The sequence below is a fragment of the Micropterus salmoides genome, unplaced genomic scaffold (assembly GCF_014851395.1).
Source record: "Micropterus salmoides isolate LMB-PRFRI ecotype aquatic unplaced genomic scaffold, ASM1485139v1 Ms_hic_scaffold_9, whole genome shotgun sequence".
Lineage (NCBI taxonomy): Eukaryota > Metazoa > Chordata > Actinopteri > Centrarchiformes > Centrarchidae > Micropterus > Micropterus salmoides.
In genome coordinates, this window is record NW_024044681.1 from 36702047 (window position 1) to 36719045 (window position 16999).

The following is a 16999-nucleotide window of genomic DNA, read 5'->3' on the forward strand; positions in this document are numbered from 1 at the left end:
CAGGCGAATCGCAGCTAAAAACAATACATCTGTGGTCAGATATGGTCATGTCCACTAATTCCACAGAGGAAATACTGACACCCAGGGTAAAAACCAAGTCCAGTGTATGACCACGGTTATGTGTTTGCCCTTTGACATGTTGTTTGAAGTTAAAAGAAGTGGCCATATTTAAAAAGTCAGTTGCATTAACATTGGTGGGGTCATCAACATGAGTATTAAAATCGCCACAAAGAACAATTCTGTCATAATTTAAAACCAGAGTAGATAAAAATTCAGGAAGTTCTGATAAAAATCCTCCAGGCGGTTTTGGGGGGCGATAAATTATAACAAATATGATAGGTTGCAGCCCTCCAACTTTAAGAGTGAGAACTTCAAAGGAGTTAAATTCATCACAGCGTACTTGATGACATTTAAAATATTTCCTATACACGCTCACTAGCCCACCACTACGACCACTGACCCTCGGTTGACCAAAACAATCATATTGAGGCGGACACAGTTCAGATAGCTGGCTATAGTCATTCATTTGCAACCAGGATTCAGTTAAAAACATAAAATCTAGATTTGCAGACAAGATAAAGTCATTTAAGATAAAAGTCTTACTTGAAAGTGATCTCACATTGAAGAGAGCCATTTTAAATGAGTTTGTTCTGGGTGCTGGAGTTGGTGCAGTTGTCCTACTATTATTTCTGTGTGGGATGTGCACATTTCGGTTTACTGGTCTATGCGTGATGATGACGACAGGAATAGAAGTCTTTGGAACAGCGCTGGGAGCAGACGGCTTTACATGCCAGCAGGTGGAGACAGTTATTTGTGGCAGTGAGGCAGAGATCTGTTCAGTGAGCGGTGGTGTGTCCAGGTGTGCTGCATAAATGATTAGTCATTCACGTAAGTCATGTGTGGACCGCACCACATGCTGTATATGAGCAGCTAACATTTCTGAGCCCCGTTTGTTTGGGTGAAGTCCGTCTGTCTTAAAAAGAGACATTCTTTGCCAGAAAATATTAAAATTATCCACATAACACACACAATGAGCCCTGCAGGCAGACTGGAGCGGCCAGCACCGCGACCAACTGTGGTAATGGGACCAGAGATAAAAACAGACTTTCCACACTGCTTAGTTAAAAAGACGGTTAAAATCTGATTTTGTCAGCTCAGACTGCTGAAGAGTTGTGTCATTTGTTCCGACATGGACTATCACTCTTGTGATGAAGGACGGGAGCGACGGCATCAGGTCCTGGAGTGGTGGCACCGAGGAAGCAGTGAGTGGTAGTGTTAAAGAAATGGATGTTTCTGGTTATGGAGTCACCAATTATTAGTGTGGTTGGGGAGAAAAGAGGACGAGGAGATGCCGGTTGTGTGGTTTCAGAGCAAGACTGAGCAGTATCTGCATCAACACTGCGTGCGGACTGAGGATGGAGTGTGTGAGCTGCCGAGTGTTGTGTTGGAGTAGCAGTAACATACCTGAGAGAAGGGCTACCCGACGGTGCAGGGTAGAGACGGCCTCCGGAGCGTCTGAGCACAGCCTCCTTTAGGATCCTGCGTCGTGAAGCGGAGGTTTTTGACCAGGATGATGGCCGCCGATCAGGCCCAGCGGCAGACCGGCGGCCCAGTGCAGGAGATGTAGCCGGTGGAGGAGATGCAACAGTGTCGGCAGGCACTGTGCGCCGAAAGAGATCCGTATCAGGGAGACTCGAAGCCGCAGGTGCATCCGCTGGATGGACCGGAGTGTCGTTAGACAGGGCTGCATAGCGGTTGGAGAGGCCGATGTGTGGAGGAGAAGCAGCCCCATCTGAGCCTCTCTTAAAGCCACGGACTACCACTTCAGCCCAGGTTGACTGATGCTTCGGAGTCGAGCAGGATGAAAGCCTCGGAAGGCCAGAGGGGTCCCAAAACACGGTGTCCTGGATGTTAGCGGTTGTGCTAAGAGAAACAATCTGTTTGGCTTGTACTGAAGCCACATCCATAAAGCCAGTCAGCAGGGAATCTTTCTCTTTGAGTTCCTCTGAAAGTTGTCGGATGTCTTCCATAAGGTCAGCAATCTTCTTGTTCGCTTTCTTAAGGAGTGTGCAGTCCTTATGGGGCAGAGTTATCTCGGCTAGCATAGTCACCGGAGCTTTGTTGCGATCAGTAGCGTTGATCGCGTTTTTACGGTCATCTAGCTTAAAATCCATGTCGGATGACTAAAATCCTTAACCCACGTAAAACTTAAGTTAAAAACTTAAGTTAAATAAAAAGGATATAAAAAATGTAACGAAAAAGAGTGGATTAAAACTGGATAAGAGTTCGGTTTAAGACGGAGCTTCCAACAAGTGGCTACAGACGCCAACGCATGCTCAGAGTGCAGATTACGTCAGCAATTACGTCAGCGATCTTGTGACAAGATGATGCAAGGTACCTGTTCCTGTGTGAGAGAGCGACCGAGCCTGATGGTCGAGCCTTTTGGTCCTGAGGCCCCCAGGAACCATCCACATATACCAGGACAGACTCTCATTAATGAGGGGGGCCTCCAGGAACAATACACGGGCCCCCAGCTGTTATTCAGGTACCCTCCAAATTGACATTTGGGAAGCATTTTGACATTTCTCCTGACAATTGGGAACACAGATCCCCCCATTGTAAGTGATGCTAAATGTCAAAAAATAAGGAACTGAATATTTTCTGACAATGGCATCACTTACAATGGGGGGGGTCTACGTTCCCATTTGTCAGATTTGACCTTGTGGTCCTGAGGCCCCCAGGTACCATCAGAACAGTAGAGGGGCCACCAGCTGTGGTTCAGGTACCGACAAGGTGAGTTTTGACAGTTGGGAAGCTTTTGTCATTTTGACATTTGTCCTGACGTTTGGGAACACAGACCCCCCATTGTAAGTGATGCTAAATGTCAAAAAATGAGGAACTGAACATTTTCTGACATTTGGCATCGCCTACAATAGGGGGGTCACTGTTCCCATTTGTCAACATGGACCTTGGTGACAATTGGGAACATAGACCCCCCCATTGTAAGTGATTCCAAATGTCAGAAAATAAGGACTTGAACATTTTCTGACAAATGGCATCAATGTCAATGAGGGGGTCTATGTTTCCATTTGTCAGACTGGTCCTTGTGGTCCTGAGGCCCCCAGGAACCATCACCAGGTTTACATAAGCCTCCACATACACCAGGACAGGCTCTCATTAATGAGGGGGGCTCCAGGAACAGTAGAGGGGCCCCCACCTCTCTGTGCGCCTCCCATTTGTCGAATGTTCCCTCGTGTCATTCCAAATGTCAAAAATGTTCCCATTTGGAAATGAAAAACTATGCCACCTGGTGGGCGAAAAATATATTTTGACAAACGGGAACACTGGGCGAAAACTTTGAAAAATCGTAGCTCCGGGGCCGTGGCGGCGGTTTCTGATTTTTAGGCCCCCTCAAGGGTTTGACAAATTGGGGCCAGTTTTTCCCTTACCCCCCAATGATGTGGGTTGCCGTTTGTCAGAGCGTCCCTAAGGGGGATGGGAGTGAGGTTTAGGGGTGTGAGTGTGACAGAAGCCAGCGAGGCTGTGCAGTGAGTAAACCTCACTCCCCAACGCCTTAAGAGACTCACTGGCGACTGACGCTAGTGCCCATGGGTTATAGCCTCCTCGTCAGCGTGTCTGACTCCCTTACCTGATTGTCGGTGGTTCAATTCAGGGCCGTGTAGTACATACTCGGAAGCAGCCAGTTACAATTGCTGTGAATGTGACGTAGTGTAAAAGCGCTTTGAGTGGTCGAGTGACTACAAAGGTGCAATACAAGTACAGACCCATCATCATAGGGGCGGCTGTGGCTCAGGAGGTAGAGCGGGTTGGCCGTTAATCGGAAGGTCGGCGGTTCAATCCCTGGCTCCCCCTGGTTGCGTGTCGAAGTGTCCTTTGGCAAGATACTGAACCCCGATTTGCCCCTGGCGGCTGTTCCGCCAGTGTATGAATGAGTGAGCACTTAGGCTCAGTGTATGAATGTGTGTGACTGGTGAATGCAGATGTAGTGTAAAAGCGCTTTGAGTGGTCGAAAAGACTAGAAAGGCGCTATACAAGTACGGAGCATTTACATTACATTTACATCATCACATAGCAAATGTCATTGCTGTAAATGTATGAATAGCCTAAGGGGGTACATGTTTGATTTAATGTGCTTGATACCCCTTTCTCTCCGAAAATCCACCAACGCAGATGATGTGAACTGTGGTCCATTATTGGTAGCAATGACACGGGTTTCAAGCAAAGATGGAAGTCAGGAATGTTACGGCAGTGGCGGTATCTGCGGTGAGAGTAAAGGCTACTTCTGGCCACTTACTGAAGTAATCACTAAGTAGTAAAATACTGAAGGTGGTCCTGGAGATAAAGCAAATTATTATATTAGTCTGCCCAGTGATGATATCCAAACCATCATCACGACACTAACAGACATGCTGGGGGCATAAATTGCAGGCTCTGCCATTGCTGACATGCCAACTGTTACTTTTACACGAACATTGAAGGCGGTGCACAAGGATCTGTGCAAGAAGATACAAGCGGTAGAAGTGCTGCTGAATAATACATTTGTATACAGTGACATAAGTGACACTCTCACCGGCATCTGGTGACACCAAAAAAGACGAGCTGCGTTACCTGATTCTTCACATATGCCATTCTCAGCCTGTTCAATCCTCCGTGGCCCTCATAACATTATGTACCCCAAAACTGAATGGGTGAATGTACAAAAAAAAGTAGTACAAAAACAAGTACAGACCATTCACCATTTAGCAAATATCATTTCCTGCCAATGTCCCGATATAACTATATAATTGAGTGCAGAAGATGATGAAGCTCTCAGGATTCACCGAGTGACTAACATGTTTGAGCCCAAATTACACTGGAGAGCTGACATCAGTGTATAACCCCCTGCGGGCGCGTCATCTCAATGTTAATTCAATGTTTTTATTAATATCCCCGCTATTACGCAGCACATAGAAATGGTTCAGATATTGCCTTAATCGATAGATCTTGTTTGTCGTACATGACTCACACAATGAGCTAGGGGAAGACAACATGGCCGTTCACCTTGCGTAATTTGTGGATTGGCCTGTTTGTCTGCATTTTGTGTGAAACTAACCAATAGACGCTCTCCAAATTCCTAATGACCCACTTTGTACCACGCTAAATGTGTCCATTTTGGCTAAAATAAGCTGCGTCTGTGCTGCTTTGTGTATCTGTAAGTTGTCATGAACTTTGACATATTGACTGCCCCTTTAGTAAAGCACTAGTAGTTTAGTCCAGCTCAAAACATGCACATTATGTAAATAATGTAAATAGTGGGGCTTTTCTGTTTTTCTTTAATACATAGTTCTTTGGTTTTCCAAAAAATACTGTTGAAAAATTAAAACATGACTATTTGTACATTTTGTAAATATGTGGGGACGTTCTGTGTGGCTTTTATACACATAGTAAACATTTTGTTTGAAAGAAAGACCTGTTGTAATGCTAATTTTTCATTTGCATACATCCCATAAAGCTTGATATGTAGTAGGAAGTTATTATACAGTCCTGTTTTTGTCAGGATCTCCTGAACAGAACCCAGAAGCAGACCGGAGACAGTGCATTTTAGGATGTTTATTAGTGCGAACAGAGGTCGATAGTGAGCACAATCGGGAAGGGCAGCAAGCAGACAGAGAACTTGAACTTGAGCTGAGGTCCGAGAGGTGGGGGCTGATGGGCAGGCAGGGTGACGAGAATTGGGTTCAGAGATCACAATCCGAAGGCTGGTGCAGGGAGAAATAAGAAGCCGAAATAACAAACTAACTCAACAAGTCAATATGAAGTTGGGTGCAAGTGCATACACAGAATGACACAACGATACAGCAGAGACTGGATGGCTGGAGGCAGCATAAGAAGGCTGAGTAGATTGCTTGATCAAAAGCAGGTGAAGATCAGGGATGGGAAGCACGTGAGAGAGTGACCCAGATCCATGGACACGCCTCCCCTTCGTCGACTGTGCAAGGAGAGGGGAGAACACAGACAGACAACACAAAAAACAAAACACACCAAGCATCCTGCAGTCACACCAAAGAGAAAAAAGAATCGGTAGCGGCTCACTTCAAAGAAGCTCTGTCACAGAGCCGTAGTGCAAGCATGACTTTGACAGGCGGAAGGAAAAGTAGTTCCTATCAACCGAGTATAATTAGATTAATTTCATCTAACAGTAGGGGGGACAATAAACCTAAAATTTTTCAAGAGCAATTTGTGAAGGTGACACAAATAATACAGCCAAAATTGTACTTGTATAGGATACATGTACACAGAGAGAGGTCTTTTTCTGGCCAACAACACAAAGCAATAGTTGTTTAAATGTGACTTAAGTTCATAGGTTCACCATGCGGTCATATTATCCATCCTAAATAACTTGCGTCCTCTAGGCTACATTGTCATTTAGGTTTCTTCTGGGATAGAGGATATCTCTTACATATGTATATATATTTAACGGCAGCAGGCCAACTGATCTGCCCCTTAACATCATAATGCGCAAAACCCAACACAATGGTAGATCTACGGTATTAGCCTAATATTGGTTCACACAGGATTATTGCTGTAGTAAGAGATGCACAGATTACATTTTTCCTGGCTGATTCCAGTTACTGATTTTTTTAAAAGGTCTGACCTGTCGATTCCGATTTTATTTCTTTCTAAGATCTATAACTGACAGCATACACAAATATTTTTGTATCTATTTATTGTTAAAAAATCTATTTTTATTAGGATCCCCATCAGCACCAGTAAATGTTAGCTATTCTCACTGGTCTCAGTTGTATGGTCATAATGAAACAATGATTATAAAATAACATTAGCATTTTCACTGGAAGGAGCTGAAAATAAATTGCACGCCAATTAAATTCTACTCAATTCTCCAATTTATTTTTGAGTTTAATCACAAACTACAGTAATCTGCTCACCTTGCTTTTCCCCGTCAGACACACAAGCACACACCTACACCTGTCTAGAATTGTCCCAGACTAAGGATTTACATCCTTGTTTCGCTGCGAGATTGACAGTCGAATCAGGCTCCGCCCATCGAAGCATCCAATCTTCAACTGTTCGTGGGCCGGCCCTACATCTGTCTGTCTGTCTCTTTCTCTCTGTCTGCTCTGACTTTATTTGTCAGCAGTTTCATTTAAAAGAACTCACGTTTGGTGTTTCACCCGCGACTACGTTTTCACAGCAGCAGATGAGGAGGCTTGGTGTTAATTACCGATAGAGACCACCGTGGTATAAATGACATCGTCACCAACAGCTGTGTTCACTGTTGCTTTACCTGCTCCCTGCTTTACAATATCCACAGCGTCTCTTTCTGTGTTCTGCAGATGTAGTGAGCAGTGGGTCTTCTTCACTCTCATGAATAACTTCCACACACCTGAGACATGTTTTGGCCTGTGTGTGTGTGTGTGGCTGTCTGTGCACACATGGGAAACATGGCGCAGCGCAGCTTGTTTGTAACATTCAATGTCACCGGCAGAAAATTGGATATTTGACACTGTTCAGCCCCGGTCACCTGTCAGAGCCAAGTAAGCGAAAAAAACCCGGACTATTTCAGTCCCCAGCTGATCAATCTGCACATCTCTAGCTGTAGAAGATGATTTCCAGTCCAATAAGCTGTTAAACAAGCTACCAAATAAGCTAGGTAATGTTATAATAACAGAGTGGGCTCATAGAAAAATAATCGGTTTTCATAACGTTTTGTCATTTTTGTCTAGCCCCTCCGGGTTCCCACAGCCAGCGGCATCATGCACGACGTCACAGGGCCTCGACAGCTACAGCACACATCTCCAGCTCCCCCTGGCGGGGATGAGGTTGTATTTCCCCATGTGCCTGCTCCCTCTGTGTCTGTCATGTCTCAGGCAATCTTTGCCTTCTTTTCATCCTTGGATTCGCAGGCTGCACTTAACTCCCGTGCACACTTTCATCCCATCGTCCCTTCCTCTAAATGTAAATGCTCCGTACTTGTATAGCGCCTTTCTAGTCATTTTCTAGTCTAGTAGTGGCTCAGGAGGTAGCCACAGCCTGGCTACCCTTCCTTCCTTCCTTCCTTCCGCCATTTACAGCGGTAAGGCTTCTGCTCCTATCTCGTTTCAAGCAGTCGACGGCTTAATACACTCACTCAAGCTTTCCACAAACTCGGCATCCCTCTCTCAGAAGAGAAAACCTCAGGGCCTAGCACCTCCATCGAGTTCTTAGGGATCACCCTGGACTCAACATCCTTCCAGGCATCGTTGCCCTCAGAAAATACAGCGCATCTCTGAACTCCTCTCAAACTTTCTTCTATTCAGTTCAATTCAATTTTATTTATATAGAGCCGTATCACAACAACAATTATCTCACAGCGCTTTTCATAAAAGAGCAGGTCTAGACCGTACTCTATGATGTAATTTACAGAAGCCCAACAATTCCCACCAAGACCAAGCCCTAGGCAACCGAGGCAAGGAAAAACTTCCTTTTAAGAGGCAGAAATCTCGAGCAGAACCATGGCTCAGGGTGGGCAGCCATCTGAATCGACCGGTTGGGGGTGAAGGAAAGAGAGAGAGAGGGCAAGAGAGAGAGAGAGAGAGAGAGAGAGAGGGCAAGAGAGGAACAGAGAGAAAAAGAGAGGGATGGAAGGTGAGAGAGGGGAGGGAGGCAGCCTACACAATATACACACAGAGGTACAGACAGTAAAGGTGATGTTGCTATAGACTAAATGAAAAATGGTACAGATATTTATGGTAGTGTTAATGATAACAATCGTAATGTTAATGATTATAATAACAATAACAACAATAGGACTAGTAACAATAGTTGTTGTAGCAGAGGGTGTCGAGCAGGAACACGGGGGCAGCAGGTGACCCGCAGCCACAGCCAGAAACACCTGCAGGAAGTGATAGAAGGAGAGGGACGAGAAAGTACAAGACTACCGGAAAGGGGAGAAGTTGTGTTAGTAACATGCAATAATGGGATGAGGTTGCATACAGAGGGAGAGAAAGTAGAGGAGAGAGGAGCTCAGTGCATCATAGGATATGCCCCAGCAGTCTAGGCCTATAGCAGCATAACTAAGGGATGGTTCAGGACTCACCTGAGCCAGCCCTAACTATAAGCTTTATCAAAGAGGAAAGTCTTAAGCCTACTCTTAAATGTGGAGATGGTGTCTGCCTCCTGAACCCAAACTGGAACCTGGTTCCACAGGAGAGGAGCTTGATAGCTGAACGCTCTGGCTCCTAGTCTACTTTTGGAGACTCTAGGAACCACAAGTAACCCTGCAGTCCTCTGGTGGGGTAGTAAGGTACTATGAGCTCTTTAAGATAATACGGTGCCTGACCATTAAGAGCTTTGTAGGTAAGAAGAATGATTTTAAATTCTATTCTGGATTTTACTGGAAGCCAATGCAGAGAAGCTAAGACAGGAGAAATGTGATCTCTTTTCCTGGTTCCTGTCAGAACACGTGCTGCAGGATTCTGGATCAGCTGAAGAGTCTTAATGGACTTTTTCGAGCAGCCTGATAATAGGGATTTGCAGTAATCCAGCCTAAAAGTAAAAAATGCATGGACTAGTTTTTCTGCATCATTTTTAGACAGGATATTCCTGATTTTTGCAATATTACGTAGGTGAAAAAAGGCGGTCCTTGAAATTTGCTTAATGTGAGACTTAAACGACATGTCCTGATCAAAGATAACTCCAAGATTCCTCACAGTGGTGCTGGAGGCCAGGGCGATGCCATCAAGGGAAACTATATCTTTAGATAATCTATCTTAGGCCCCAGAACAATAACTTCAGTTTTATCTGAGTTTAACATTAGAAAATTACATGTCATCCAGGTTTTAACATCCTGAAGGCACATTTGAAGTTTAGCTAACTGATGAGTTTAATCTGGCTTGATCGATAGACATAACTGAGTATCATCTGCATAACAATGAAAGTTTATGGAATATTTCCTGATAATATTGCCTAAGGGAAGCATATATAAAGTGAAGAGGATTGGTCCAAGGACAGATCCTTGAGGAACTCCATGACTAACTTTAGCGTGCATGGAGGACTCATCGTTAACATGTACAAACTGAAATCGATCTGATAAATAGGACTAAAGCCAGCTTAGAGCAGTTCCTTTAATGCCAATGAAATGTTCCAGTCTCTGCAATAGGATCTGATGGTCAATGGTATCAAATGCAGCACTAAGATCTAATAAAACCAGTACAGAGACAAGTCCTTTGTCTGATGCAATAAGAAGGTCGTTAGTAATTTTCACCAGTGCTGTCTCTGTGCTGTGATGAACTCTAAATCCTGACTGAAAATCCTCAAATAAACTATTGCTCTGTAGAAAGTCACACAGCTGTTTAGCAACTGCTTTCTCCAGGAGAGAAATGGAAGGTTAGATATAGGTCTATAGTTGGCTAAAACATCCGGATCAAGTTTGGTTTTTTTCAGAAGAGGTTTAATTACAGCTACTTTAAAGTACTGTGGTACATAGCCTGTTGATAGAGATAGATTGATCATATCTAGTATAGAAGTGCTGACTAAGGGTAAAACTTCTTTAAGCAACAGGATGGGGTCTAAGAGGCAGGTTGATGGTTTAGATGAAGAAATTATTGAAGTTAATTGGTAAAGATTGAGGGAAGCAAAACAGTCTAAAAATATATCTGGTTCTACAGCTGTTTCTAAGGTTCCTGAGTTTAGAGATAAGTTGGTGCCAGTTGAGGGCAGGTCTTGGTGAATTTTGTTTCTAATAGTTAGAATTTTATCATTAAAGAAGCTCATGAAGTCGTAACTACTGAGAGCTATGGGAATACTTGGCTCAATAGAGCGGTGACTCTCACAGCCTGGCTACAGTGCTGAAAAGAAACCTGGGGTTGTTCCTATTTTCCTCTATTAATGACGAGTAGTACGCTGCTCTGGCATTATGGAGGACCTTCCTTGTGATCTGATAATGAATTTAGAGCTGATAGAATCGCATCCTTAAATTTAGCTACAGACATCTTGTATAGAAATTTTTGCCCAATGGCATATAGTTCAGCAATACAAACTCAAAAGTTATCAAACAGTGGTCAGATAAAGACGGATTCTGTGGGAACACTATTAAATGTTCAATTTCAATACCGTATTCCAAAAACAGGTCGAGGGTGTGGTTAAAACAGTAAATCGGTTCATGAACACTCTGAGAGAAGCCAATGGAATCTAACAGAGAGATAAACGCAGTACTGAAGCTGTCATTCTCTACGTCCACATGAATGTTAAAATCCCCTACTCCGTTTTAAGGACTAAAGTTGACAAAAACCCTGCAAATTCAGATAAGAATTCAGAGTACGGGCCAGGTGCTCGGTACACTATAACGAAAAGAATTGTTTGCAGTGATTTCCAACTTGGGTGTGAAAGACTAAGAGCAAGGCTTTCAAATGAGTTATAGTTTAGTTTAGGTTTAGAGCTGATTAGTAGGCTAGAGTCGAAGATAGCTGCAACTCCACCTCCTCGGCCTGTGCCTCGAGGAATGTGAGTATTAATATGACTGGGAGGGGTGGATTCATAACTAACATATTCTCCATCACCCAGCCAGGTTTCAGTAAGACAAAATAAATCAATATCATAATCTGATATTAGTCAGATGCACCAAACGCCAGTTACTACCCCTCCTCAGCCATCTCAGTTATGCTATTCGCATAATTCCACAAGCAAAATCCTTCTTGTCCAATCTTTTAACCAAAGCCGCAGCCATCCCCTCTCCATGATAGAGTTGTTCTAAATGAGGCATGCAAAATGGAAATGCGCCTTTGGCAACATTTCCTGGCTTCTTGGAATGGCATTTCCTTCTTCTACAAGGACTTCATCACCCAGCCAGAGGACATTCAGGGGGGGAGATGGTTTGCTTCCAGCCCTCAGAATTCAGATCTTTAAGCACCAAGTCCGGCTCTCCTTCGTTGGCACTCCATAAACTATACCCCATCGTCATAGCCTCTATTCTTTGGGGGCACAAATCCGTACTCATTCACTCCGACAACATAGCAGTAGTAGAAATCTTAAACAAAGGTCGATCTCATTCTCGGGTCATCGCACAGTTCAGACTCATACTAGTAACGGCCCAACATCAGTTCATCCTTAGGGTAGTTCACATTCCCGGCCACCAAAACAGCATCAGCGATTCTTTGTCTCGTTTCTCTTTTCAGAAATTCAGACACTTGGCTCCAGAATCGGACATTCATTCCACACCAGTGCCACCGTTTTCAGTGAACTCCTCAGCTGAGAAACCTCTCTTACACCTCACAAGAAGCCATCATCAACAGCCTCGCCCCTAGCGCTCTCTAATCCTACTTAACCGGCTGGAAACACTTCAAGGCTTTTCACGCCACATATCGGCTGCCATTTCCCTCTCTGGACACCATGTCCATCTGCAATTTTATCACCTACGCACATTCCATCCAAACAAATCCGCTCCTCTACCAACCACACCTACTTAGCAGGTATCAATTTCTTCTTCAAAATAGTCACCGGCTTTCAGTGTCACAATGTTAATCAAAGGCTTGCGGAAACAGGAACCAATTCTCACCGCTCAGACCACCTCAGCCTCTGCATCCATTCTCTGCGTTCACGATATGTCTCAGCTCCTATCTCAGCCCCTACGAGCCACTAACCAAATACATCGGCTCCAGGTACGCCGGCAAGGCATCACCACAACATCCACTTTTCCTTACCAAAACAGGAAAAATGGTGACTCTATTCTGGTTCCAGAAACATCTGAACAGAATCCTCTGTATTTCAGGCATTTCACCCGAACACTATTCAAGCCATTCATTCCAGCGTCCACAGCGGTTAGATCAGGCATCTCCAACCAAACCATTAAGGTTCTTGGCCACTGGTCATCCCGTCAATAAATCACACTGCTGTTTTTGTAAACTCCATATGGTGTAACCCAGGACATGTTACCACGAAGGCATATATCTACACGCCAGATGTTGAGGTGCTGGCTGTCAGGTTGAGACCATACTACCTGCCTCGGGAGTTCTCAGGTGCCATTGCCGTCACTGGGCCTTTCTCAATCTGTGTTCTTGTCTGGACTTGTATTCTTGTAAAACGTCATCTTTTGAGGCACATATTGTCCCAATTCACAAGTTTGCATTTTGGCAAGAACGGTTAAAATTCCCGGAAGTGTTCTTGACACGCCCATTTTACCGAGAATGCATCGGTTGGTGACTTGTGTGAACTTCTGTGTGAACAGATATCCCGGCATTCAAGCGAGGGGTGGAAAGAAGCTGAGAGAGGGGCTAACAACAGAACGTTATTTACTATTTTCGTACGTTACACCAAATCCACTTCTGAGAAGTTTTAATCAACTGTGTAGATGTCGAATATTGGCAATTTTACTAAAAATTATGGTGAATTGTCAGCGGGGGGAGCTAGCGAACCAGCCCGCGGGGGGGAAGCTAACAAGTTTGCTGGCCAGTCAGCTCACACTGCCCTCAACAGACATGCAGACTACTGCAGCTAACACAGCAGAGTCCAGCAACATAGTTTAAATGTTTGTTCCGCTGTTATTCTGTCATTACATTCTGAGTAATTGTGTAGGGTTTTAACTTAAATCAAGAGACATCTGGACGATGTACAGAGTAATGGCGGCTGTGGCTCAGGAGATAGAGCGGGTTGGCCGTTAATCGGAAGGTCGGCGGTTCAATCCCTGGCTCCCCCTAGTTGCGTGTCGAAGTGTCCTTGGGCAAGATACTGAACCCCGAATTGTGTACGAATGAGTGTGAATGTTAGTTTCCGTTTGAGCACTTAGGCTCAGTGTATGAATGTGTGTGACTGCTGAATGCAGATGTAGTGTAAAAGCGCTTTGAGTGGTCGAAAAGACTAGAAAGGCGCTATACAAGTACGGAGCATTTACATTTAATGGTGATGTACAGAAAAATCTTGTGAAACTTTGGAAAAAATAAACAGAAATAGTACAAAAGGGGACTGTCTTTGCTTTATTATTATTATTAGGGCCCTAGCACAAAAGTGCAAGGGCACTAACTGTGTCCTAGCACGAAGTGCAAGGAACCTTTTGTTTTGCTTAGAGTTATTATTATTATTATTGTTATTATTATTCTCCCTCGGAAACGCATTTTTCGTGGTCTTAGGATAATCGCATGGTCATGAACTGGTGAAAATTGTGCAATTTTCTGTAGTGATTGGGCCTGAACGAACAACTTCTAGCACTTTAACCCGATTAACCTGAAATGTGAGTAGCGCCATCTTAAGAGCCTGGCGATGTCACATTGTGAAGCTTTTTGTCATTGATCAAACTGTGTGTCCATGGCGTGCCGTTGAATTGATGTTACGCCATGAAAAAGGAAGTTGCATGTAAATGGACTTGACATGATCAGATCTGTCCCAAAATTCAAACCTCTTAGAGAGTTACCTGTCAATATCCATTCATAGTGATAGTGCCACTTACTGGCATCTGGAAAGGACACGTTTTAAAATTTATTTCTTATGCCTCTTTCATATTTTTACCCAACTTAGCACCTTAGCGGAAAATGTCCATAGTGAGGCATTTATGTTCCTCCTAACAGGTTGACCACATCCATCTTAAAGTTCTTTTCAAATGCTCTTGCCTTGGTGAGTAATCATTCGCAATTCAACAGGAAGCTTCTTTTTTGAGAGTTCCCTAAACCCAACCGGAAGTCAGCCACTTTGAATTGAATAACTGACACCACAACCATACTTTGTGAGATATTTTCGACACGTCACCTGTGTGATTTTTGCATTGATAACTCCAGAGCGGTGCCAGCTGGAGTGCGATGCAATAGTCCCAACTGTCGCTGCACCCGAGGGACGCAAGGGGGGAGGGCCTGCTCAACGCTGCTTGCAACTTTTTTTTTTGAGCACGAACCGTGCGAGGTCCGTATTGAAACTGTAAAGGTTTTTTTTTTTCTATTTTCTGCCAAGTAATCTCAATTTTGGGGGCCTATACATACTTGAAAACTCACCAAATTTTGCACACATGTCAGAAGTGGTGAAAAATTTCATATTTTATGGGTTTCGCGCATAGGTGTGGCAAAATGACTCGCTAGCGCCACCTAGAAAATTAGAAAAAAAAAAAGAATTAGCCCCTCGTCCACGTTCAACCTACATACATGAAATTTTCTGGGGACATGTATCCAATCAAGACGCACAAAAAAGCCTCAAGATCCCATATCATAAACTCAACAGGAAGTCGGCCATTTTGGATTTAATGGTAATTTTTTGATGATTTACACACTCCGTACTTTAACAAACTCCTCCTAGACGTTTAGTCCGATTGACTTCAAATTTCTGCTGTGCCTTCTAAAGACATTGACGATGAAAAGTTGTGCTATCTGTGAGTTTTCATCAAAGGACGTGTCTGTGGCGTCGATGATTTGCCATGAAACAGGAAGTTATTATAACTTCAGTGTACATGCTCACATCTGCACCAAACCTTACATGTAGGATGAGAGTCCCGCCCTGAACACATGTACATGCCGACATTCACCCACAGTCATAGCGCCACCTGCTGGCAACAGGAAGTGACGTTTAAAGAAGCAGCCCCTGGTGCACGTTTGACCTACATGTATGAAATTTCTGTGGCACATGTATCATGTCCACACGTACCAAAAAGTCTCTTGGAGTGATGCCCTAAACCCAACAGGTAATTGGCCATTTAGAATTTTACGGCCATTTTTGGATGATTTACACATTCCGTACTTTAACGAACTCCTCCTAGGGATTTAGTCGGATCGACTTCAAATTTCTGCTGTGCCTTCTAAAGGCATTGACGATGAAAAGTTGTGCTATCTGTGAGTTTGTGTCAATGGGCGTGTCCGTGGCGTGGTGTCAAAGATCAGCTCTTCGCCATGACACAGGAAGTTGTTGTAACTTTCTCCATCTCTTATCTGACATCTTTTATTTTATCTTTAACTACTTAGTTGTTATTTTACCACATATGTTGCTGCCACAGCTCCCTCCTTTGACCACCTTTGCAGTTAATTTCTCTTTTTTTGTGCTCTTTACCCTTTAATTTCAACTGCTGTGTGCCTCCCAGGACAGCCATCGCACACTCACTGCGAGCAAGCACTTACTCTGTGGAAACTTTAGAATTTGGACAGCCTTAACACCTCGAAAAAGAAGAAGATAGTTAGTTGTCAAGACACACAACCAAGAAACTAGAATGAAACAATTCATTGAAAAAACTTTGTCTTTAATCTCAAGGAGCTATTCAAATGAAAAATAATCAAAGCAGAGCTTACTAACAAATAACTAACTTCAGTGACTGAATCCATACTTGAGAAACTAAAAACTATTCAAATATCAAATAAAATTGATGGCTCTCAATCCCTTCTCCAACTTAAATCCTTCATAGATAATACCTCACATTGCTTCCTATCAATCTGTACTTCTATGTTTCAATAAATTAGCACCTTATCAGATGTCATCATGTCATCATTTTTCTAGTTTTGTTCCGACCAAAAAGTGTGTTCAGCCTGTTATTCTGAACTAAATTTCCTTTAATATCATAATACTTTAGTAGGCTGTTTCAACTACACTTTTCTTTTTCGTATCCAGCAGTCATTGCCATTCTTTTACTAATCTGCTTACTGTCAGGCTGTTATTGCTGCTATTAACTCATGAGTAACTTGCTATAACGTGCTGTTGTTATACTATAAAGGTGCAACAGATCACAAAACTCTCATATAACTTTTGGTTTAGGGCTGAACTGCTCTCTTTTTCTCTCTCACTGCCTGCTGTCCTCCCCCACATGGACACACACACTCACACGGACACAGCTGCACCTCAGCTCCTTCTCTGTGCCCCTCCCACGCTGCACTCTCTGTTAGCATAAGCAAACTCCTTTTTCTCTTTATCTTATCCAGTCTCCATTATTCGGGCGTGGACTGCCACTTCAGAACTTAATTTTGCACATAGCTATATCACAATTCGATCAGATACTACATCAAAGTTGTCTTTCACACTATACTAGTTCACATTAACTATTTTA